Raw genomic sequence first — 25,752 nt, forward strand, 5'->3', positions numbered from 1 at the left:
AGGAAGAAAGGAAGGAAATGCCAAGAACAAAGGCAAACTGTGGTTTGTATTAAATGGTGGTTTATCTTACACTATCTACAATATCATACACCAGGAACAATATACATACACATGCTAATACAGCAGGATCCAACAAACCACAATTACAGCAGGATGCAGAAGACAAAGAACACATCAGCAGAGCCTTCCCTTTATACAAATGCTCTTAAAGAGACACAAACCCTGCTGAATCATTCTCATCATTACATCTTACATTTTATGTTACATAAGCTGGTTAGTTGTCACAGTCCTGTACAGCACTCAATCTGAAATTACCCCTGTCCCCCCTCCAAAGATGTTTCCTCTACATCTTGAGGATCAATAATTGTGCTACAGATCAACCGAGTGTTGGCCTGTTGACTGGGTGATTTAATTGTTGTTTCCCTTTGTATCTGATTCCATGTCAAAAATGCCACCGAAACGGGCAAAAACATCTGGATGCAGCACTTTTTAAATTTGCTAATTCAGTGCTTACCCTGGATGCCGGTCATCCTCTCTAATTATCCTGGGTTTGCAGAAGGCTGTGGGTCGCATGGCATCGCTTCTGAAAAGCCTTTTATTTTAAAACTTGTGACAAGCTTTGACAGAGCTATGACAATGATGACAGAGAATTGGAAATAGAGAGAAAGAGGTGTGAATGCTTTTGTGCACAAAGAAGAAAAGAAAGCGAATATTACAAAGCTTCTTGTCTTGTATATTTGTATGGGTTCCCCCCCCCCTTTTCTTCACAGCCTGCACAACACAACAATGCTACAATACATAAACCACAGCTAACTTCAGATAGCCTCAGACCAATCCACGTTCACACTGACCATGTAGTTTTCCTCCAAGCACCAAAAGATGAAGTAATTTTTGCAAACAGGCCATACTCTATACATCCGTAGGTCCTCAAAAGCTAGAAAGGAAGTTTTGCTCATTTCTTTTCTTTTATCCCACACAGCACTCAGTCATGGAAGGTGTGGAAGAGGGAAACTTCACCAATCTAGAATGATCCCAGTTCTGAAGTCTCTAGACCTATTCAAAGACATAGCAATTACTTAAAGACTGCAATGGATTGTTTCTGATCTAATTCTGAGATAGCTGCTTGCTGCTCAGAACCTGTGTTGCTTGGACACTACATAACTATTTTTAATAAATGGATGAATTTTGGAAAACCTTTGGTTTTTCTGTGGAATATGGGAGGCCTGAGACCATTCTGGCAGAGGACAATTTCTTAACCTTCAACAATCATAATATTAATATTAATGTTATTGGTGTAGGCCAGGGGTCTCCAAACTTGGCCCTTTTATGCTTGTGGACTTCAACTCCCAGAATTCTTCTGCCAGCATGGTTGATGTAGACCAGGAGTCTTCAAACTTGGCCCTTTGATGACTTGTGGGCTTCAACTCCCATAATTCTTCTGCCAGCATGGTTGGTGTAGGCCACGGGTCTTCAAACTTGGCCTTTTGGTGACTTGTGGACTTCAACTCCCAGAATTCTTCTGCCAGCATGGTTGATGTAGGCAGGAGTCTTCAAACTTGGCCTTCTTATGACTTGTGGACTTCAATTCCCAGAATTCTTCTGCCAGCATGGTTGTTGTAGGCCAGGGGTCTTCAAACTTGGCCCTTTTATGACTTGTGGACTTCAACTCCCAGAATTCTTCTGCCAGCATGGTTGATGTAGGCCAGGGGTCTTCAAACTTGGCCCTTTGATGACTTGTGGACTTCAACTCCCAGAATTCCTCAGCCAGGCACATGTCCACAAGTCATCAAAGGGCCAGGTTTGAAGACCCCTGATGTAGGCTTTCATGGCTAATATTTGTTGGACAATGTTGAGCTTCATGGTCAATAAAACCTGAAGCCCAACACTGCCAAATTAATGTTATTATTGTTTATTCTTGATATACTAAATTATTGGCTTTTATCTTACTTTTAAGACTTTTTAAGATTAACCATCCGGAGTTTATGGTGAACAGGATAGAAACTTTGCAAGTAAATTTAAAATAAGAAACAGTAATCTCTAATTAATTTTATTCAGATTACAACTACCTGATTTCAGGTTTTGGAACTACTATAAGAAAATGCAAAACTGATTTAATTGAAGAATATAAAAGGACAAGGAAATTAATTTATAATAGCCAATATTAGCTGTTCAGTTCTGTTCAATGTCCCACAAAAAAACACCAAAATATTCTTGTGAATGTTGATAGGCAGATAAAATGTAACAGTTAAGATTCACACATGCTGTATATCTCTGGAAACTTGGAAAGAATATTTCACTCACAAAATGCATCCGAGACTGTCAACCATCATATATGGCAGCCAATATTCACTATATTTCAGATGTTAGCTCCAAGAAGTTGACTGAAAACCAAAATTCAGAAGAAATGCTAATTTACAGTGAATAAATAAATCTCCCTGTAGGTTTATAATGATCTCTTCTCCCACTAAAATACAATCTCTTCTGCAATTTACAGAGACAGATGTGAAGAGTGGAAAGTAGCTAATCAGTGAAGGGAATAATCAATTTTGGGAAATTACAGGAAACAGCTGTAAGAAATTTATAGAGGAATACAGAAACACATACAACATCCTTATGATCCTGAGAATCTAGGTGTCATCCATGTACAAATAAAGATAAATATAACCCCAGATAGTTAACATTTTGTTGCAGTTCAGGCTTATTCAGTCACCTCACCTCCGGTTTCCTAGAAATGATTTATCAATTCAGGACTCTGATTGAAGGTTCACATTTAGGAAGCCTTAATAGAACCCCATTTTGACAGTTCCTCTTTCCTTTTTAAAGAAACAGGAGGGGGGAAAAATACATTAAGTTTGTTATTATTTTTAGCATTTTAAAAGTAGATTCCTCCCATAGATATCCTGACAGTATTACCTTCGTTAACATCCACAAAGCAGGAATCAGAATGGACAAGATGGTGGGTATTATACTGATGCAAGCCCAGTTCCTCTTCTGCGTGGGTAGGATGCTGTTTCCGCAGACACGTATCTAGAAACACAAAGGAACAGAAGAAACGTCTCTACCTCTGAAGGACAAAATGATGGAGAATAATCTCTGGGGATCTCCCTTAAGGAAATCCAGGCATAAAGTGGATGGAATTCCTAGAAGCAATGAATTAAACAAGGTTGGCCTCTGGGTAAAATTCTGTCTCATTATTAGAGGGGGGGGGAGGAGAACCCAGCGTAAAGGAGGGGAAGCATTGATTCGGAATATCCCAGAGAAACCTTGACCTGGGTTGCCGCTATCTATGGCACATCTAAAGCTGCTCAGGTCTACCCTTGCTTTATGACTCATCTGAGCTCAGTCCTGCACCCAGGCAGGAAAAACTGAATGTGCAGGTACAGAATAGGCAGGACCTGGCTCAACAGTAGCAACGGTGAGAGGGATCTGGGTGTCCTGGTGGGACACTACTTAAGGGTGAGCCGGCGTAGTGCTGCAGCTGCCAAGAAAGCCAATGCAGTCCAGGGGTGCATCAACAGAAGGTCAGCATCTCAAAATTTGGGTGGTGTTTTCCCAAAAAGCAACTGGACTGTTTTTTCAGAAGAAAGAAGAAGAGAAAAAGAGGAAGAGGAAGAGGAAGAAGAAGAGGAGGAAGGAGGTGGAGGTGGAGGAGTTGTTTTGCTTCTCATCCAGGAAGCTTCATCAGTTGTGACTGGAAAAAAAAACAGTCCAGTTGCCTTTGAGACAACTACGATCTGGTCTGTGATGCCATTGATAGACAGAAGGACCGCATCAAGATCGTGAGAAGTGATCGTACCGCTTTATGCTGAACTGGTGGGGCCACCCTTGGACTGCAGCATACAGTTCTGGTCACCACGATTCAAGAAAGATGCTGAGACCCTAGAAAGGGTGCAGAGAAGAGCAACAAAGAGGATTAGGGGACTAGAAGCTAAAGAGGACGATGAAAGGTTATGGGAACTGAGAATGTCTATTCTAATGAAGGAAAGGAGTAGGGGTGACATGGATTTTCTAATATTTGAGGGGCTGCCACGGAGAGGAGGGAGTTGACCTATTCTGCCTGTGAATGGTTAAAGGAGCTAGGTATGTCTGTTTCAACGGCCAGAGAAGCAGGAGGAAAGAAACGCCAATTTAAGACTGTGACGGGGCTTCCTATCGTGTGTCATGGCCGCAAGTCAAGACCTTTATCTTCTGTAGAAAAGAAAGGTGCAAGAGAAAGATTAGTATCTTTGGTTCAAAGAACTCTTATTTTTTGCTGGAAGCCTCACTTGTAAACAGGTCTGGCATTCGGTATTTCTCAATCCTGGAGTCCACCCATCTTCAAGGGGAAAAAGAGGAGAGATACTATGTTGGGCGAAGCATCACTTCCTGCTTTGCTCCTATTTGAATTAACCATACATGTTCATTCAGTAAAAAGTCAACATCTGCATAAGGAACAAGCCATTCAAGTATTAAAATCACAGAAAGAAACACAACTGAGTTCGTTCGGGGTACAACTCCATTCGGGAACAGACACAGTTGTGTTTCTTTCTGTGATCTTAATACTCCTTTTCTGTGGATAAATTATTTAGTATCTGCTGGATGTATGGGCTTCTGCAGGAGAACAAATGATGGCCCATGCGTGACAAAGTCGTCATGGAAATGCCAGAATTTATTTCACCCATGTCATCCTTTTGGCAAAATCTGTCACTCTCTGGAATGCATTCAGTTCGCAATCAATTAAGGCAGTCAATTCCTTTCCTTCCTTTGGCTGTTCCAAAATGCAAAATCTCACAGGGCTGAATTTGGGGGATTTTGGATACCAGCGTTGCAGCCTGTCAAGATTTTGATCGATCTTGATTCTTCCTGCTACAGTGTTAACTCTCCCTTCCAGCTTCATGTCATGTGCAAGCGTGACAGATTTAACTGTATAATTTCATCCTAGCAACTTACGAAAATGTCAAACAGCATAAAGCCTAGTAAGATAGAAGGAACTTTTTGCACTTCTCCTCGTGTTGACATCTACTGGACCATTTTCAACCAGAGGTGGATCTACAGACTGGAAATATTATAAATTTATCAACTTGCAGATAGGAATATCAAGGGAGACTTTGGTAAATGCATTAGTGAGATCAAATTATTGTCAATGGCCTCCCCCAATCAATATCTCAACCAAAGAAAGAGATGGAATCACTTCAAGGAAAACATGTTAGCTCTGAATTATTAATCATCCTTTTTCAACTACTCATGAACAGATAATTTAATAATCTGCCCTAGAATTTTGCTGTTATCAGTTTGGGACGGCCAATTTCTCAGATCTTTTTTTCCACAAATAGCCTCATCCCCCATCTTCTGATTTTCACATTTACTCCAAGAATTCTCAAGGAATAAATGTGCAGAATCCAATAATAATGTCAAGAATTTCAGTTTATATCAATGTCATGGGATTATATTCACTTAATCCTGGATATTTCAAGTTGAAGGGTATGTTCTGTATAACCATATCTTCATTGGTCGTAGGTGCAAGCCTTTTTTTTTAAATGAAATTTTTGGTACTTTTGCTGGTTTAACGTGCTTTCCATTATGGGAGAAGGCCAAACAAATAACAGTTCAGTAATTCTGTCTTTTCCAGATCATGTCTGGCAGCCAATCCCCTTCCTTAACCATCTCACTCTGAACAGAAACAGTTTTATACCTCTTTCATAAAGACCTCTTTATCTGGACCTTTACCATTTCTGGAAGGAAGGAAGGAAGGAAGGAAGGAAGGAAGGAAGGAAGGAAGGAAGGAAGGAAGGAAGGAAGGAAGGAAGGAAGGAAGGAAGGAAGGAATTAGTAATAGCACTTAGACTTATATACCACTTTACTGTGCTTTACAGCCCCTCTCTGAGCAGTTTACAGTCAGCCTGTTGCCCCCACAATCTGGGTCCTCATTTTACTGACCTCGGAAGGATGGAAGGCTGAGTCAACCTTGAGCTGGTCAGGATCAAACTCCTGGCAGTGGGCAGTGAATTAGCTTGCAATACTGCATTCTAACACCTGCGCCACCACGACTTCTTATAAGCTATATAATACAAAAGCCTACATAATATAAAAGCGGAAAGGCTGGACCAGATGCAAGCGGAATGCAGACACAAGTCTTTGGATACTTGCAGTGGTCAACTGGAATGGCAGAAGCCTCTGAAGAAGATTTTGGAAGGGGAAGGTATGAAGTGGGAGGAGATCCAGCCAATGGACAGGGTAACCCTCCTTTTTGGGACGTTTCCTTTGAAAACAGCTGGAAATTAGCAAACAGAAGAGAATATTTTTACCTTGGGGTTGAACTGTGGGGTCCTTTATGCTCTCTGAGCTTGGTTGTTTCCTTGCCGACGTTTCCTTGCCAACCAGGTGACATCATCAGTGCTAGGTAATCAGTGCTAACACGGATGATGTTACCTAGTGGGGTAATGAAACGTCTGCAAGGAAACAACCCAGCTCAGAGAGCTCCAAGGACTCCCAAAACAGATGCATCTGCTCTAAACTTTTGAGGGTTTTTTCTTTATTTAGCAGTCCTGATCAGACCAACTGCTTGCCAGTTAGAAGGCTTTCTCTTCACCCTCTGTCCTTTTTGGTAGCTAAAGAAAGTTCTGGGCCTGTCCTAACCCAGTCAAAGTTCATCAAAGCAGCCCCAAATTCCTGACATTTATTGGGCTCATTCTAGGCCAGCTCTTAAAATTGGAGACAAGAAAATGCAGGGAAGAAATATTTTCTAGCACCGTCGTTTTTACTTCTTCTTTTTTCCCCCTAATCAGGTAACAGCAGTTTTTCTACACTTATTTTTCACTTAGTGTAGTTTTTACAGCAGCTAAATTATTCTGACATACTTTCGGAATGCCAGGTGATTTACGCATCCAGAATCCCTTCCAAAAAGCATGAAAGAAGGCCTCACTTAATTCTAAATAAAAGTCCTTTTGGTGATGATGCTCTTAAGGGAAGTAAGTTTTAAGCGCAGCTGCGCTTTGACAGCAAACTTACATTCATTTTACAAGAACAGAAGTTATGAGATCAGTTACCCGATGAGTGGCAGGGATATAAAAACAGCTCGGGGTGACTGTTGAACTAAAAGATGTCTTGAATTATTGCAAAATGTATATATTAAGAATTTCAACAAACCAGGAGGAATTTTGGAATGTCACAGAAAAGCTGCTTCGCAGTTTCAAAATACAATCCTCTCATAATGATTCTTTCCAAATTCAAAGAAGAATATAATGGGGAAAGCACACATGTGTATTTACATACTTCTGTCAATTCTATTTATATGATATGTAAGTGATTATTGCTTATTGGCTAAAAAGAATCATATGCACTTAGAGTAATCCTGACTTGTTCATGAAAATAATCTGTTCAAAGAGGAGAAATATGGGGGCATGATGGAGAATTTAAGACTTCAATTCTACCAAATGACTGCACTTATTTTAATTTTTTTTGGGGGGGGGGAACTGTGTAGGAGCAGATGGGCGAATCTGGCTTTGTATAATTTAGGACATGCTGGCTGGGGAATTCTGGGAGTTGAAGTCCGCACCTCTTAAGGTGGCCAAGATGGAGAAACATTGATTTAGGAAACACTTCGGTTCTGTTATTCTTACAGCCCACAAAGTATTGAAGAGAGTTGTGTCGAATATTCCTTGGGTACATCTGCAAATACCCTTGAAAGTAAAACTTATAAAAGATGCAACGCCTGTTTGAAACGTGGAGTGAAGAGGTGTCCAAAGAGGAAATTAACCCTGGAACTGGAAAGGATCCAAATGGATCGTTTGAGCAGCAAAAGGAGCAGCGTGGATTCCAAGCCATGAGATTGCTTCCATGTGACGGGGCATCTTCCATTTCTCGTTCATTTTTCCATCTATGCCTATAAATAATGATGTGATGATAGCCACAGACACTCCTCGGTTATCCTTGGGAATCCAGAATTTGTCTTTCATTCAACAGCCGTGGATATAAGTAAAATAACATTAGGCCTGGCCTAGCGGCACACAGGAAAATTATCCAAATAAAGTTTGTTCAGTCTGCCAGGCATCCATGTTTTTATTCACAAAGCTGACCTAACAGAATGTCAATTTCAGTGAAAATCAATGTTAGGGCATGACTTTCTTGAATCGGTTCCAGTCACAATATTTGTGTTGGACAGCACCAACAAAAAACCTGTCATTTAGATGGATGGGTTTTAGGAAACAGGCATAAAAAAACAACATTCCGTTCAGTTGTGGGCCCTATCGCAATGCTGAAAGCTTAAAAGAGGGAAAATGCTATTTAGAGAACATAGAATCACAGACTTGGAAGGAACCTTGGAGATCGTCTGCTCAAACAGGAAGGGCTGATACCATTTCAGACAAATGGCTGTCCAGTCTCTTTTTGAAAGTCTCCAGTGATAGAGCACATAACAGAACAGAACAGAACACATAATAGGATAGAATAGAACAGTGTGCAGGAATAGAACAGAACGCAGAACAGAAGAGAAGAGGAGTAGAGTAGAGTGCAATGGAATGGAATGGAATGGAACAGAATGGAACAGAACAGAACAGAACACAGTGTTTCTCAACCTTGACAATTTTAAGGCATGTGGACTTCAACTCCCAGAATTCCACAGCCAGCAATGCTGGCTGTGGAATTCTGGAAGTTGAAGTCCACATGCCTTAAAATTGTCAAGGTTGAGAAAAACTGGAATAGAATATAGGATAAAACAGAACAGAATGTAGAACAGAACAGAATGTGGAATGGAATGGTACAGACAGAACAGAACACAGAATAGAATATAATTTTTTTGGGTCAAGTATGATTGGACTCACAAGGAATTCGTCTCCTGTGCACAAGCTCTCAGTGTACGTACAAACTTCAAAGTGATAGGTCATAGATCATAAATCATAATTACAATCATTAGTCATACGATACAAACAGGTGATAAATCATAAGATGCCCATAGAAGAAGACAGTAGGAAGGATGAGAAAATGAGAAAAAATGAGAAGATGGGAAGGATAATAGCAATGCAACCTCCTACGTGGGTGAACATCTTTAGGCCTAAGACAGAGAAGGATGGGGCAAGCGAGTTCATCGCCTCAAAAAAACCCATGCTTTATCCCTTCTAGGATTTTTATTTTTAAAACTGGCTTGTTTATGTGTGATCTAGCATCAAGCAGCCTCCACTTAAAGATCAGTGGCTTGTTTTCAAAGCAGAAACAATGGCAATTTATTAAAAACGGTAGGAAGCACCATTGCAACAGTCTTAGGATAAATTGTTCACTATTGCAAGTCATTAATGGCAAGTATCCAGTTCATGAGCTTTTTACAGTTCCTCGAAATTGCCCTTCCTTCTGTGAATTTCCAAGCATGGAGCTGAGCATAATTTGAGGCATAATAGAAACGTTCTCTCTCCCATCAATCTCGGTAACGATCTAAACTGCTTCTGATTTACATAACTATAGCTTTGTATTTGGAAACTTAATCTAGATTATGAAATGCGACAGTGTGACATAGAAAGTTTCACAATGTTCATATCTCAGGATTTTTTCTCTTTGCATTGGACTATTCAAGAACGCAATGCCTGAGTATTTATTTGAAGTCCACAAGTCTTAAAAGTTGCCAAGTTTGAAGACCCCTGTCCCAGCCCATCTAAAAGGCTTCTTAGGATCCCGATATAATAGAAGGGATTATCATCAGCATCCTGCATATACCATATTTTTTTCTCTGCACTAGCCCAACTCAGTTCAAACCACAGTAATTTACACATACCAAGTCATATGCACATAGCTTAAATGAAAGGAAAGCATATTTGCAATTTAATAAATAAAAGCTATCCTATTTGGCTCTAATTAATGTTTGCCTTTTCATTATTTGCTATAATGACACCCCAGAGCCAAAACAAGCTTTTAAAAATTAATATGCCTGCCTTTAATTGCATTGTTTCAAATTTGCTTTTGTCAATGAATCAGCTAAAACCTCAACAGATTGATCTGCCATTAAAAAAAAATAGTATCTAGACTCACAGTCAGATACTAATCAGTTGCCATGAACTTTTATCCTGTCCACACAACAACAACTGCCAATTAATCATCCTCAGGCTTCTGCAGCAACGGCAACTTTGTGACCCACAGTTCGGGCCTCTTTGTTTCAAATGATGCCCCCCCCCATCTTCACGGTCTTGCGTGGCCACTGTTTCAGGTAGAAGCAAAAAAATGCCGTCTTGCAACCAATTAAAATGGTCAGCCAACCTCAGAATTTATTTAGGATACCAATATCCTTGGTTCTGATTCTACGCAGAATGGATACCACAATGGAAAAGAATATTTGTAGCCCTGGACTGAACAATGGGGGGCCTTGGTGCCCTTTGAGCTTGATTGTTTTCTCGTAGACTTTGCGTTACCAAACTAGGTTTGGTAAGGAAACATCTGCAAGAAAACCACCAAGTTCAGAGAGCACCAAGGGCCTCACAGAAGGGATAGCTTATGAAAGAAAAAGTTTGTAGGAGAGTTGAAGTTCAACTCTCTGGGATCATGGAACTCATCAAGGAAGAGTATCTTGTTCAGAGACATCCCTGCTTATGGAAAGCCTGCATGGAAGCACTTCCATTCTTTCTGCTCTCTGCAGAAAGCGATTACACATCTGACCTGTTGCCACCAAGAATTTGGGTCTGTCTTTTATGCAAAACTTGTCTTTTATAAAATAATCAGTCTAACTGGGAGATATTTTCAAGCTCGTGGTGTTCATGCTGCAGGACTCAGCTGATTATTAAGTTCTGGAGAACTTCAACCAGACATCTATCTAGTGGGCCCCATGAAGTTATTTTGGAAGATTTAGGAATCTCCTGACTGGAGAAGATTCTAACTTCCATTTGCACTCATTATGTGACTCTCTTCCACTTCACCTCTTGCATATGAACCGGATTCAGTGCCTTAAAGCCAAAGGTTATGGAGAAATCCACTTTTCTCTAGCCGGTCTCAGAAGAGAATCTACCAATCTTCAAGGACAAAGTAGCTGTCACCAGATTCTCAGCAGAGAAACATCCATATGTTCTCCTGCAGGCCCTCTCTTTTTAGTTTCACTATTTTCAATAAAATTCCCATTCCTATTTTTTTGAAAAGTCAGTGTGCTTTATTAGTATAGATTTAACGAGACAGCACAGCACTAAGCTAACATTCCTTGTATAGTAATTTACACTAACTCCTCCCGCTGAGTACATATTGCTCCCATCAGCCAATAAACAGTGTAACCAAATGTCCAGATAATTTGAACAGCATGTTGTGGTTTTGGAATAATGTGACAAAGCAGAGAGACACAGATGACTGAGCAATATGCCAATAAAATGAAAAGAAATAAATTTGGATCGTGGTAGCACATGTGTATTCACAATTAATAAATTCCACTCCATCAGCCCATGATTTAATTATCTATTATGTATAGATGTAGCATTAATCATTCATGGATACGGTTAACTGGATGGGGATTTGCAAAGCATGCGATGGGTACTTTACGTTTACATTAAACTCTAAAAGTGGAGAGAAGGAAAAAAAACTTGGCCATCTTTTTCAGCTTTCTCAATATATAAATATGACAAATTGTAGCCTAGAAAACAACGTTGTCAGCTATAAAAAATTTAAACAAGATGCACACTTTGCTCCATTGCCAAGTGGCTTAGCAAATTGAACTCCTTGGCTCACTGGGGCTCAAGATTTTCAGCACATTTTACAAGAGGAGATTCTTTTGTCGCAACAGATGAACCCGTTTCTTTAAGCTCTAATTCTCACCCAGGAATCAAAGACAGGTTTGCTCTTGGGAGATTTTTCCAGATCCCAAGAAATCCTTAAGATTTTTCCATGACTTGTAATGATCTCAAAGTGCATGGTAAATCTATTTTGAAGAAAACGGCTCGTTGTTCTTGCAGAAATAATTGCTGTACAGTGGTAGGGAGTTGCGATTGGAGGATATTGGGCAGGGGTCCTCCACCTTGGCAACTTTTAAGACTTGTGGACTTCAACTCCCAGAATTCCTCAGCCAGCTTTGCGGAGTTGTCCACAAATCTTAAAGTTGCCAAGGTTGAGGACCCCTGATCTTGGGAACAAAATAGGTACGCTGGTTTTTTTTTTCTTTTTACGACCCTGTGATCCCTTGTATCCAGGTGGAATCAGGGCAACGGAAGGGAGCTGAGCATTTCCTGGCCAGATGCCCTTTCTGATGCCCAGCAGCAGATATTGTCTCTTTGTGCCCTGACAGAGAAACATCTGCTGCTGCCCAGGATTGAACTCTCAGTCTCCCAAGTGAGAGGCCAGCATCTTCACTTCTAGGCCACTGCGCCACTCTCATGGGTGCATTTGTGATTATTCCAAAATATAGAGAGGTACAAAATCCCCCCAACCTAAACCTTCCTTTGACATGAAGGATATGTTAAATGTTATACTATCCCAAATTCATGTAAAGCATTCTCTTAGGGAAGACACAGTAGTGCTGGAAGAAAAGGTGCTTACACCAAGGGGAAAAAAACTTGGCAAGGAAAATAAGGAATCTCAGATGGAGCCTATTGACAAGACTGGAACACAGAAGACAGAACAATAAGCTTGGGAAGGGACACTGGAAGTCTTCTAGCCAAACTCCCAGCTCAAGCAGGAGACCTTCTACAATTGTGGAGAAATGATTGTCCAGTCTCGTCTTGAAAACCTCCAGTGATGGGGCACCCTCAACGTCCAGAGGTAAGCCGTCCCACTGATTAATTGTTCCCATTGTCAGGAAATTCCTCCTTCGTTCTAGATTGGATCTACATTGGACAAAAACTTGGCTATTGTGTTATAAGTTACCCAAGCAATACTTGGATGTGCTACATTCTGTGTCCCTTTTAGACCTAAAATCAACTTTTCCCAACCAAGCCCTCATTTCTGGGATAGGCTTAGACAGTATGACTCAAACATGGGTGGACCTGCTGTAGTGATTTTCACCAGGTTCCCGTGATTTATATCAGAGTCTCCTCAATCATGTGTCAGATCAATCCCCAAAGCAATCAATTAAATTCACCACTTCTTTCCGTGGGTGATTTTCTTGGCATTAGTTATAACCCGATACTATTACGAGCACGCTGGTCATTGCCAGCTGAAATATTTCTCTCCCCCTTTGTCATAACTTGCATCTGTTAGAACAGGGCTCTTCCAACTTGGCCCTTTGATGACTTGTGGACTTCAACTCCCAGAATTCCTCAGCCAGGCACATGTGCCTGGCTGAGGAATTCTGGGAGTTGAAGTCCACAAGTCATCAAAGGGCCAAGTTGGAAGAGCCCTGTGTTAGAGCCTGGGGGATGCAAGAGAGGCTTGAGAAAACAGACCTGAACTGATAAGAGATCGATCAGGAGATAAAGAAAATGAAGTGAAGGAGAAAGCTTAGATGGTGTTGGGATCAGAGAAAGGGAGATGGCTTTACCAGTCAAGATTAAAAAGGAGCAAAAAAGGGGAAAATAGACATTTTTATAATGCTCATCCTTTGTTTAACGAAAGTGGGGTGGGAAAAAATCTCCTGATATAATTTCTATGTCAATGTGCTGGCAAATTAAGAAAAATCTTTCCGGACCCATAGAAAAACATTACCAAACTAACCTCTGGAGTAAGGTTCCAGCTCTGATTCCAAAGTAGGAGAGCTTTGGGGCTTAAGGGCAACTTGTTTCAACAAATTCCCACAAAGGAAACAGAAGGAAAGCCTTAGCAGTCCCTGGCTGGATCCACGTCATAAACCAGGTTTGCTCAAAAGGCGACTTGATGTTCCTGAAAGAGCTTGATTCCAGGAAATATTCAACCCAGCCAAGACTGCCTTTGAAAGATTCTTAGGGAAATGACAAGGCACTCAACCCTACACAGTTACGAGGACACATTGCGAGTTTTTTGTCTCTCTCAGCCCATCCTCTCAGCCTGAAGTAAAGAAAAAGACGCATGGGCTGGACACCAGTAACATCCATCAATGACAACAAATAGCTTGCCTGGAAAACCTGCCAACTGAGCTATCATGTTGATAAATTAAATCTTCGGGGCCCACTGTCAAAACAAACCTAATTTCTTGTAGGCATCTCCAAACCAGTAGAATTCTCTTAAAAACACCATATTTTGTGAGTGCTCATTGTAGTCCTTTCGCCCCCCATTCGGCAAGCACGACAGAACATTTTTGTCTGCCCTGAAATGAAGAATACTAAAAATGTTTCAAAAGCATCACCTCTTGCCTTCTTCTCTACACCTGTCGGTGAGAGCACTAATCTGTCAAAGCTGTTAATTCCAAATTTAGACCAGAAAGGTTACTGGGTAAAATTCACATTCTTCCTTTGTCAGAGGCCAGCATTCAGATCTAGTGCCTAGCTCTGCTTGAAATTACTGAAATTTAAGGTGACACAGAGAAGCAACTATTATTTTTAGGATTTATTTGTCTACATTTGTACCTTAGGATCCTTGAAAGGAGACAGAATGATTCTGCAGGATTTATTTTGAATTTTAGAGGCGTGTTGTTATTTACATTCCCTCTCCATCACCACCACCTCATTTTTCCCAAATATTTATTTATATTTGCATTTATATTTATATATACAATAGACACACACACACACGGATAGAGAAAGCGCATCATTTTAGCCATTGTCTATCCAGTACAGGATGAAGGCCTCTTTCACGTTTCCAATTAATACATTATACACACACACATATACAGAATGTGTCTGTGTGTAAATATATATGTATGTGTGTATGTATGAATATATGTGTGTGTTTGTTTGTGTGTGTGCATATGTATGTATGTGTGTGGTTTTCCAAGGTGGTTTTCCATTGCCTCCTTCTTAGGGTCGAGAGAAAGTGACTGGTCCAAGGCCACAGAGTTGGCTTTGTGTCAAAAGTGGGACTAGAACTCCCAGACTCCTGAGTCCTAACTTGACGCCTCCACCAGGACACCAGAAATACACAAAACGACTCTTCTGCTCCCCCTGATGGCTTTGGCCAACGCATTCCAAGCACTTTGTTTTAAGAAGATCTAGTGAGGTATAAACTGGGCGATCAACCTTAACTGAGGAGGTACCACAGGTAGCAAAGCCTAATGACAGTTCCAATCATTTCTGACACATGGTGGCGCAGTGGTTAGAATGCAGTATTGCAGGCTGATTCTGCCCACTGCCAGCAGTTCGATCCTAACCGGCTCAGGATCAGCCTTCCATCCTTCCAAGGTCAGTAAAATGAGGACCCAGATTGTTGAAGGCACGATGCCGACTCTGTAAACCACTTGGAGAGGGCTGGAAAGCACTGTGAAGTGGTCTATAAGTCTACGTGCTATTGCTATTACATTAGAAGTGCAAGGGTTCAAGTTTAACTCCAAGTAGGCTCACTCTCTTCTATGCAAACTAGGATCTGGAATCCAGAGGTTACCTTGTAAATCCAATCCAAACAAATCAATTAAATCAGATGGATCTAATGGTGATCGATGGCCAAGAAGGATTATCTTGCAAGGTATATTCCATCAACTCGGAGGAGCCCGCAGACACAGTCTCAGGATGCATTAAAGTAGCACTTTGTATAAAACCCTAACATATTATACTCCAAGGAAAACAGTGTGTTGCTGTTAACGTGTGTGCAGTAATCCACACCGAGTAAATACTTTGCTCTGAACTCTTGAAGCCCTTCACATCCTTGAAAGGGTTAATGTGGCAAAGATCACCCAGAATCCTTCTTTGTCATTATTTCTTCTATCAAAGAAGCTCTCTTGTTTTAACACGTGGAAAATGGATGCAATTTAAGAAAATTAGACATTTAGCTTGCATAATGAGCAAGCCTGATTTTTTTTTTTAACAATTTGCAGCTCTATTTTCTGCAATGTGACAAGTTTAAATGGCATTCAAGTAGCTTTTCAGGGAAGATGTCACTCTGTTTTCTTACTAATGCCTGAGCAACTGCCTTGTCTATTGTCAGGCTGTTAATTCGCTATTATTAAGTACTCAGGAGCTTCTGCCTTGAAAGGGCTGTCACTTATCCTTCCAGAATGGCTGAGCTTTAGAAACCTGGGGATGTGTCAGGTGTTCTGTCTGTTCCTTTCAACTGGCTGGAAATCCACATTTCAAAAAAGAGAGAGAGAAAGAGAGAGAAACAGGAGGCTTTCTGTTGCTTGCTCTTCCTTTGTCAACCTGTAAAAATGCACACTTGGGAAGTGGGGGGGGGGAGGCAAAAAGCAGCCGTAGCATTTGTTTCCATCCACAATGCACATTTAGGAAGACATCTTGCAGAACAGGTTGAGGGACAGGTTCCCAAATCACCGGATATTCAAAGAATATACCTGGCTTGGTATATTTTCATAGCATTATCCCCCAACTTGCAATATCGGTCCAACTTAAAAAAACAACAACTTTATATTGCTCATTTTTCTGGTAAAGATGAATATTTGTAGCTCAGGATTGCAATGAGGGGCCCTTGGCGCTCTCCGAATTTGGTTGTTTTCTTGTAGATGTTTCATTACCAAACTAGATAACGGCGTCAGTTCCAGAGAGCACCAAGGACCCCTCACTGCTCATATTCTCTTCCTTTCGTACAAATACACTAAAGAAGCAGGACATTGTGGTCCTTAAATTTCTTGAACTTCCAGGATTCAGCTATGAAATTCTTACTTATAAGAATACGCCTTGGGAAGTCACAGGCTCAGTTGTCGGACTCTGTGTGTGTGTGTGTGTGTGTGTGTGCGCGCGTGCGTGCGCACACACACACACACACCACTGGATAGCTACTGTAGTTCACTGCAACAACAGCTGAATCACTTGACCATAGTGAGCACAAGGTCACTTAACCGCACCGGTGAGACCACACTTGGGAGTGTTCTGGTCACCATAATCCCAGAAAGCATGCCGAGAAGAGCAACAGAGGGTCATGAGGCTAAATTGTATGATAAACGGCTGAGGAAACCAAATAGGTCTAGCCTAATGAAGAGAAGGAGTAGGAGGGACATTACTGTGACTGTCTTCCAGCACTTGAGGCATCGTCACAGAGGACTGACTTATTCTCCAAAGCCCCTGAGGGCAAAGCAAAAAGTAACAGATGGAAGCTTGTCAAAGACAGATCCAGCCTAGAACAAAGGAGAAATTTCCTGAGAACAATTAATCAGTGGAATGGTTTATCTCCAGAAGTTGTGAGTGCTCCATCGCTGGAGATTTTCAAGAAGGGGGTGGACAGCTATTTGACTGGGATGGTCCTGTCTTGAGTAGTGGTTTGGACTAGAAGACCTCTGAGGTTCTTCCAGCCTTACATTTCTATGTTCTGTCTGGAACACAGAAAAATGTTCTTTCTTCCTGATTCAAGATTGGGGGCCTTCTAAATTCCAGGCCCAGCTGCTACCAGTGGACCTACTTCTAGTAAGGGGTGGCCTGACCTTGGCTTGTTCCTAGTTGGGTATCAAATGTGTCCATGTGAACCCCAGAAACAATTCCTGAAGATCTCCTGTTCATCTCATGGGGACCTTTGGAAGAAAACAGATTGGTGAATTGGGCTTATCCGTGGAAAGGACACCCTTTATTTTTCTTACTCTAAGCACCAAAATGGCTTCATGGTTTATTGCTGTTCTGTAGGCTTAAACACATTCCAGCCTCAAGAGAAATAAGGAACATATCCAGAGTATTGTTTTAATGAAAGCATTATTTCCATTTTAGCTGGGGGGCGGGTTTCTGGAATTTGTATCCTTTCCATACTTACTTTTCTGGAATATCTACAAACACTATAGCTACATTTTTCTTTCCAGAAAGTATGGGTTAAGCACACTACATTTACTTTAAAATACAGTTGAAAACCGTTTCTTCTATAAGAAGAGGTCAAGTGCTATTGCTACTTTCAGCAATTCACATGCCTGTAAATGTAACATTTCTTCCTTACTGTGGTAGCCTCCACATGTCTGTCTGTCTGTCTGTCCATCCGTCCGTCCATTCATCCGTCTGTCCATCCATCCATTCCTCCAGGCCTGGTCAAAAAGAGATAATGAAACTGCTGTAGGAATTGTGGACAGTTGGTTTTGGAATAAATTCCAAAGAATAAGTTCAGGAACAAACATTTCTGATTCATTAATGCAGAGAAATAAAACCAGCTGAAGCTCATGCTGAAAACAGACAAACAATGGGGGGAAAAGGCATTCAGGAAGCTTTCCCATTATTCATTGTGACAAGAATGAAAGTTCAGATTAACAAGTTTCTTTCTCCACACAAACACAAAAGGATATGGAAGCAATTATGCACTCTAAAGGAGATAAAAAAGATTTGGGTAGCATGCTAACACTCCAGCACATGTACTGACACATGAATGCTGAATATTCTAACTATCCTAAGTGGGGGGGGGGGGAAGAAAGTAGAAAAATATGTTCTCTGTTAGTGAAAATAGAAAGCAGAAAGATGGAGGAGAAAAGATCTTAGAAAGAGCTTGGAAAGGATTCCATGGATGAGAATCCTCAAGGGGAAAAAACTCAAGAAGCTTGGGAAATTTTGAAAAATGAGATTATAAAAGCCCAGTCTAGCACAATACCAACGAAGAAGAAAAACAACAGCTCTCAAAAAAAACCCAGCATGGCTGCATAAAGAACTCTCTGATAAATTGAAAGACAAAAGGGACAAGTATAACAAGTGGAAAGAGGGGCACATAACTAAGGCAGAATATCAGCAAATAGCCTGAGCCTGCAAAGATGAAGTGAGGAAAGCTAAGGCTCAAAATGAACTAAGGCTTGTGACAAAAATAAAAACTAACAAAAAAGCTTCTTTCAACATGTAAAAAACAAGAAAAAAAGTTAAGGAAATGATTGGTCCATTAGTGGGAGAAAATGGTAAGAAGGTGACAAGCAACAGGGAGAAAACAGAACTATTTAACTCATTTTTTGCATCCGTTTTTACACAAAGGGAAAAAACCAATCCTAGTGATTGTTTACTAGGAGACTCCAAGATCCCTCTCACAGCTACTACTAATGAGCAAGGTACCATCTATACTATACCCGTGCATTTGGTTTTTCTTGCCTAAATGTAGAATCTTACTTTTCTCACCACTGAATTTCATTTTGTTAGATAGCGCCCAATATTCAAGTCTATAGAGATTCTTCTGTATCTTAACCCCATCTTCTGGAGTGTTGACTATTCCTACCAGCTTGGTGTCATTTGCAAATTAGATAAGTTCCCCATCTATCCCCTCATCTAAATCATTGATGAAAATGTTGAAGAGCACTGGGCCTAGGGCACCCCACTACACACCTCCCTCCATGTAAATGCAGTTCCATTCCAGTCAGAGCTGAAGAAGCTTCTTGGATGAGAAGCAAAACATCTTCAAAGAAAAACAAGAAAGTCCAGTTGCCTCCTGAAAAAAGCACCTTTGGGATTCCAAATTTTTCTCATCTACTGTCCAAGAACATATTTGCATCTTTTTAACAACATGACCTTTATAACCGACGTTGGAAGAGACTGAGCTTTTATTTTTTTAGATCTATCCAGGGAGGATCTGGATAAGGAAACCAGATCCCCTGGCAAGGAGACAGGCTGATGAAGACCAGGAATGTTCTCCTGCATGTTTCTCAATCAATTCATTAAGGCTTTTGCAGAAAACAAACCCACAAGATTGTGTTTCGTGATTCTAAAAGCACAGCCGTAATGCACTTAGGCGTGTAAAGGTAACATATGCAGAGCTGACTGAAAGCAAACAGTCAACCCGCAGGGAAAACAACACATCATATATTTTCTCCCTGACAAACAATGGAGAAAATAATGGAGACCCTCACAGAAACCAGTGTTGTAACCTCAGCATTATTGATTTTCATCAGATTTCTTAATCTAGCCTATGACAAAACTTTGGCCCTTGCGGTAAGATATAGCTTTCCAGGAAAAATGGTATTTGTAAAAGAAGTTTGTGATCCAAGTTATGGATTCTTTTGAAGGCAAACCCCTCCTGGAAGTGAGGAAAGGAGATGATTTTTTTCCTTTTCTTTTTTTTTTTGGGGTCTTTTGAAAAAAACCAAAGAAAGGTTTGGGGGACTTAAACAGTCCAGGTGGGAAAAAATGGTTCTCCTAAATTCTTCTGTCCTTTGCAACACAAATTGTTAAGATTTTATAAATGTATAAAGGTTAGAACCTAGAATCCTAGGCTGGAAGGGATCTTGGAGGTCTTCTAGTCCAACCTTCTGCTCAAGGCAGGAGACTTTGCATCATCCCAGCCAAATGGGTGCCCAGTTTATTTTTGAAAACCTCCAATGATGGAGCACCCACAACTTCTGTAGTCACTTTTGTTCCAAATGATTAATTGTTCTCACTGTCAGGAAATTCCTCCTTAGTTCCAGGTGGCTTCTCTCCTTGATGAGTTTCCATCCATTGCATCTTGTCCTGCTTTGGTAAATAGGTTGACCCCCCTTTTTTTGTGGCAGCCCCTCAAATATTGGAAGACTACTATCACATTCCCTCTAGTCCTTCTCTTTGCTGGGCTAGACGTGCGCCTCACTTCCCTCTGCAGGCATTTTTCCTAGCAAGGAGAACAAAAAGGATAGGACACAACTTTAGGTAGACCTTGACTTACAATCATAACTAAACCCACAATTTCAGCTGTAAGTCATGACAGTCGTAAAACGGGTCTCCAGGTGACCATGCCCGATTTGATGGCCTTTTTTGCAGTGGTCTGTATAAAGGGAACACCACCGTGTTCAGTGGACCCACTGCTCGCTGGGGGGGCGAGTGTTGCCAGAAACCTGAAGTAAATGCTGGCTTCGGGCAATGATGGGGCAAACTGCAGTCACGTGACCACAGGACACTGCAAACTGTCAATTGCTGAGTGTCCAGAACATGGTCATGTGACTGTGGGGGGAGGGGCAGTCATCCGGACTTCAAATCCAGGCCATCAGTCCATTTTTTGGGCTCCAATGTAACTTCAAACACTTGTTAATTGACCAGTCGTAAGTCCCACAGCTCCACTGCTGAGAAAGAAAGAAAGAAAGAAAGAAAGAAAGAAAGAAAGAAAGAAAGAAAGAAAGAAAGAAAGAGAAAGAAAGAAAGAAAGAAAGAAAGAAAGAAAGAAAGAAGAAAAAAAGTAGCAATATTTTGAAACAAGGTAGGTGGCAAATAAATTTAAAAAATAAAATAAAATAGAATAGAATAATACAATTTAAACATGTAAATAAATTACAATATAATATTTATAATATAAAATGATAAAATAAAATATAACATATAATATAATATAATACAGTAAAATATAAAATGAAAAAAAACAGGGAGCCAAATTGGTTCCTGTGACTTTGGCCTTTTGTCCCAGAGAAACTAAACCTTTTCGTGCTTCAAAAGCCATATTGTTTTATCCTTCCACTTACACCTAAAACAACATAAATCAACAAATGTAAAACAATCTACCACAAAAACAAAAGGGCTTTACAATGTGCAACAAGAATATACATCAAAAGAACACACACATACAAATCTAACTATAAGTAGAAAGTTCACCTGATCGTGTAGGAAAAGGAAAAATTAAGCTTTTTAACCAAGCTTTTTGGTTAAATTGGCTTTTTAACCAAACCCATTCAAAAACTTTTTCCAAAGGAAAAAATAAAATGACATTTTCTGATTAAGTAAACACATGGTTTTTTTTTCAAAAATTGGTATACATCTCTGAAATGCCATGTTTTATGTAATTCTGGAAGTATAGCACTTTTCCATTTACTAAGGATTGTTTTCCTATTGTTAAACCACAAAGAGGTAATCTTGCTTCATATATATGAATATACATACACACACACATATACACAAAGCACACACAAACTGATTTCCCTCACCTTGCAATCCGCTTTCCCTCATCCACCTAGCCAAATTCCTGATAGGGCAGCAAGGAGGAAAAACAAAAGTTGGTGACATATATATACTGATATAACAATATATGTCATTACCCTGATTTTGAGACGTTCCAAAGCACCTAACTCAAATGTGTTTTCTTTGCTGCAGTTACCCAGTCTCGCCACAGGATGGAGCCAGATAGTTGCAAATATGATTTATTGTCATTTCAATATAAATCCCTAGGCATTGTATGACTCCACTTCATGATTAAAATTATTTTACTCCTTTTTTTATCCCATATATACATAGGGGAAAAACCCACTTAGGGTTAGGGTTAGGTCCCCATGAACTTGGAGAGCAAAATGGACATCGCCAATGGATTCATAACACATCGGTATGCTTAGGAAGGTGTTGAATTTTGGAGCCTGCCCTATTTATGTTTCCTGGTAAAATACATGAGGAAATCCCATAGGGCTGTGGTGACGAACTTATGACAAGCGTGCCACAGGTGGCACACAGAGCCCTCTCTGTGGGCACGCATGCCATCGCCCCAGTCCTGGGCCTTCAGCCGGGTTTTATAAAACCTTTTCACTTTAGGCCTCCGCCATCGTGTGCAAAAAAAAAAAAAAGGTTCAATCAATCAATTTCAACTTCTCACAGGAAAAAAAAAGATCTCGCAAAGTTGGAATTGATTGAACTTTTTAGTCCCACTCAGTCTGCCGTTACCACCACAGCCACTCCCACCCAATCATCTGCAATTCCTTGAAGCAAGAACTTATCAGAACCAATTCAGAAAGCGTTGCCTTCATGCCAAGACCCAGAATTTGTGAGAATATTTTGATGTTGTGGTCTCTGCAATCGCTAGCAAAATGTTCTTTTCTTCTACCCATCCAAATAAAATGGCTTAACAAGAAGGTATTTGTCTCTTACAGTGGTTTGTTGAACAGTGCTGGAATATTTTTCTGAATAAAGGAAAACAAAGCTGGTTGATTAATTCTGCAGATCATTGTCCTACCCTGTCTGGAGGGCGTAACATGGTGGAAAATGTTGAGAGGGGTCTCATTAAAAGTTATTAAGATACTTATAATGTTGATAGAAATGTATCAGATCTCTTTTGAAAGCATTTAACTGAGGGTAGGGGGAGGAAATAATAATAGAAAAAGGAAGAAATAGTTTTGAATTTAAGTCAATTTTTTCACTGGGCAAGACACCATGTATCAGAAACTCTATTATACACTTTAGCAGAATCCCTAGAAAGCAAAGCAAAGCAAAACAAACCAGTCCTGGATTTTTTTTCCTAAAGAAAAAAAGATTGGAAAAAAATAACAAATAAAACCAAGGGTTGCCTGGCAAGATTGTAACATGGTAGAGAAGATGCAAACAAAAGAAACACAAAAAAGGGTTTGAATTTGAGGGGTGGGAGAAGGACCCACCAAGCAGAAGGGCAATCTTATTGCAAGAGAGGCAATCCCCATCAGTACCCTCCCCCCCCCCCCGAAGGCTGGCTAATGGGACCTGTAGTCCAAAGCATCTCCTAAATTCTGCATATAATCTTTATTTTATTTTGCATTTATTAAATTTTCAGATTTTTTTTAAACAGCATTTTAAGCATTTTCCTGCTCAACAAGAAAAAGTTCTCTGTTGGAAGAAGGGACGATCCCCATCACCATCCCAGAGGGGGCTGATGGGACTTGTAATCCAGTGGAAGCCCAAGTCACCCTCTGATCTCTCAATCCTAAAAAGCACAGCTGCAAAAATGATGGGGATATTTTAAAAACTGGGCCTTTGCAACGGGAGAGGAAGGGGTAGTGGGAGGCAGCCTCTCAGGCACAAGGGGAGATCCGCTGGCTGCCTGACGGATGGGGTTTGTAGTCCAAAGGGTCCCCGGGCGGGGCGAAGGCTCGAGGAGGAGGCATTACGCAGTCTAATCGCCCTCACCTGTGCGGCCGAGGCCCACCTGGCCCTGATGAGCCGTTTCCCGCGCCGCGGCCGTCTCCATGGCAACCGCTGCGCGAGCTGGGAAACCAGCCGAGCGCTCGCACCTGTGTTTGCCCGCGAAAGAGCACGCGCCTTCCCCGCCCAGCGCCCTCGGACTGCCTCGCGGGCTCCTGTCTGCACGCCCATCTCGCTCGTGATTGGCTGCTCCGAAAACGCTTCCCTCGGATTGGCTGAGCGTCCTCTCTCCTCTCCGAAAGGCGGGGGCATTTAAAAAGTCGGCGGGCTCCTCAGGCTGCGTGCAAAAAGAAAAGCGAGCGCGCTGCACGGGCAGCCGACGCCGCTACCGCGTCTCTTTTTCCTCAAAAGAGACGATGCTGCGGGGCGCCGGAGGGCAAAAATGTCTCTCTCCGGCACTCCCGCGGCCCAAGTCCTCGAGCTCGAGGCCGGGCAGGGCCTTTTGAGCTTTTGAGGTAATTGTACCTAAGACTTTTTTTTACCTTTTAGAGATGCGGAGGGGGGGGGGGCGTGAGTTCTTTAGCTAATTAATTCTCGGGGAGTCAGGATAGCACCTGTGGTAATTTTAAGCCCGGCATGTATTCTTTCGAGTAAAACGCCAGTGGTAGCTGAGGTAATAGCTCAACGGTGTTTTATTCAAAGGACTCCAATACCACAGGTCAGATACTTATCTCAGTCTGTCGCTCGGGGAATAACGCAAACCGCTGTGTCTTGAAGTAATTCTAGTGGAGTTCTTAAAATTTTGGTGGAACCTGAGATAATCTCAGCCATGTCCTTTTTAAAGGGACCAAACCACCACAGGTGAATAGGAGTTAAAATTAGCTTTAGAGGTAAAATTATCTCAGGAACTGACTTTCCTCTTAGGAATAAAGTGAATTCTTGGGGTAATTTTAGCCAAGAATTCAAGTTCTTAGAATAAAATTTTGGTGGAACTTGATAATCTCAGCCATGCCCTTTTTAAAGGGACCAAACCAGCAAAGGTGACTAGGAGTTAAAATTAGCTTTAAAGGTAAAATTATCTTCTCCAGAAGCAGTGAATGCTCCAACACTGGAAGTATTTAAGAAGAGACTGGATAGCCATTTGTCTGAAATGGTGTAGGGTTTCCTGCCTGAGCAGGGGGTTGGACTAGATGACCTCCAAGGTCCCTTCCAACTTTACTACTATTACTATTACTATCTCAGGAACTGACTTTCCTCTTAGGAATAAAGTGAGTTCTTGGGATAATTTTAGCCAAGAATTCAAGTTCTTAGAATAAAATTTTGGTGGAACCTGAGGTAATCTCAGCCATGTCCTTTTTAAAGGGACCAAACCATCACAGGTGAATAGGAGTTAAAATTAGCTTTAGAGGTAAAATTATCTCAGGAACTGACTTTACTCTCAGGAATAAAGTGATTTTTTTTTTTTTGGAACCAGAGGTAATTTTAGTCAAGGCTCAAGTTCCTAAAAGAAGCAAAATATGTAATAATAATAATAAAGTTGGAAGGGACCTTGGAGGTCATCTAGTCCAACCCCCTGCTCAGACACGAAATCCTATAGCTTTTCAGACAAATGGCTGTCCAGTCACTTCTTAAAAACTTCCAGTGTTGGAGCATTCACCACTTCTGGAGGCAGGTGGTTCTATTTCAAGTAACTAAAAGAAAAAGTTCAAATTACTTCAGGTCCAGGAATTGGACTTATTTTCTTGAAATAAAGTCAATTCTTGAGGCCTGAGGTAACGTTAGCCAAGGCTCAAGTTCTTAGAGTAAAATATTGGTGGAACCTGAGTTAATCTCAGCCATGTCCTTTTAAAAGGACCAAACCACCACAGGTAAATAGGAGTTAAAATTTGGGTAAAATCTAAGGTAATCTTAGCCATGTCCTTGCAGGCTAAAAGTACTGCAAGTAAGTAAAGGTGAAAGTTAACTAAAATTACTTGAAGCCCAGGAGTTTATTTGACTCTCAGGAATAAAGTTGAGGCAATTTTAGCCAGGTGCAGTTAAAGAGAGCTAAACTATCATAGGTGAACAAGCATTAAAATTAGCTTAAAGGCAAAAT

General features: G+C 40.9%; 1 long non-coding RNA gene across 1 annotated transcript; it reads right to left on the minus strand.

Moving 5' to 3' along the window:
• Positions 1–1,728: 1,728 nt before the first annotated feature.
• Positions 1,729–23,856, minus strand: LOC120306412. The gene is made up of 4 exons (XR_005556276.1): positions 23,703–23,856; positions 17,860–17,944; positions 2,914–3,027; positions 1,729–2,813 (listed from the first exon to the last, which is right to left on the minus strand). It is a non-coding gene; the product is annotated as an uncharacterized LOC120306412 (long non-coding RNA).
• Positions 23,857–25,752: the final 1,896 nt, after the last annotated feature.

The sequence above is a fragment of the Crotalus tigris genome, unplaced genomic scaffold, assembly GCF_016545835.1.
Source record: "Crotalus tigris isolate CLP2741 ecotype Arizona unplaced genomic scaffold, ASM1654583v1 scf7180000017736.1026742, whole genome shotgun sequence".
Lineage (NCBI taxonomy): Eukaryota > Metazoa > Chordata > Lepidosauria > Squamata > Viperidae > Crotalus > Crotalus tigris.